The sequence below is a fragment of the Apium graveolens genome, chromosome 7, assembly GCF_009905375.1.
Source record: "Apium graveolens cultivar Ventura chromosome 7, ASM990537v1, whole genome shotgun sequence".
Classification (NCBI taxonomy): domain Eukaryota; kingdom Viridiplantae; phylum Streptophyta; class Magnoliopsida; order Apiales; family Apiaceae; genus Apium; species Apium graveolens.
In genome coordinates this window covers 84,820,170-84,820,992 of record NC_133653.1, presented here as the reverse complement: position 1 = coordinate 84,820,992, position 823 = coordinate 84,820,170, and positions in this window count along the sequence as shown.

Genomic DNA, 823 nt, shown 5'->3' with positions numbered 1-823 from the left:
TCTATTGAATTTGTGGCTGCAGTGACATGTTATGACACCCTCTGTTTTGGAGACCTGAATTATTTGTCTCAGGTGATTTTTAAATTTTGCGAGAAATATTATTTTTCATTTGGACCCTTAGTGTGATTTAGGGTATACCGAGTTAACCAGATGTAGGGGCACTACAGTCATGTCATTGCGGCACCAGTGACATGACACTTTCGTGGCAGTGTGATTGGTCACGGCGTATCCTTCTGTTAGCTCTTGGGAGGAGCTTTTGCGCATTTGATATTTGTTTCAGGATACGTGGGTGCACCCAGAGTTTGATTTGTGATTTGATTTATGGTGACGTTGTATATGCCCTACACGTTATCCATTACGTTGCACGCATTAGGTACCCTATGATGTGTGTATTTGTATCTCTTCTGATCTCGGTATGAAATATCCTAGCCCTTATCGCTTCAGCCTTACTTATTTTTAAAATTGTTATTTTATTATAAATTGTTGATTATTTATATATGATCTCCTGTTTTATAAATTGTAATTTCAAATCCGTACTGGGCTTTTGGCTCATGCCGTATTCTTTTTCTGGCAGGTGCTTAGGGGGATCTGGGACTGTGTGATGGAGAGCTTCCCTTTATTTCGTTCTTAGGATTTCAGACTTCTATCATTATTTAGACTTAATTTCTTATTAGAGATTTCAGCATTTATATTATTGGTTTAGACATTTTGGAGATTTAATATTATTTTGGAGATTTTAGACTGTTAAATTATTGTTAGAAATATATTAGTGCTCTGTTTGCAGGTTTTTGGATTTTAAGTAATATCTCCCTTCTACATTTAA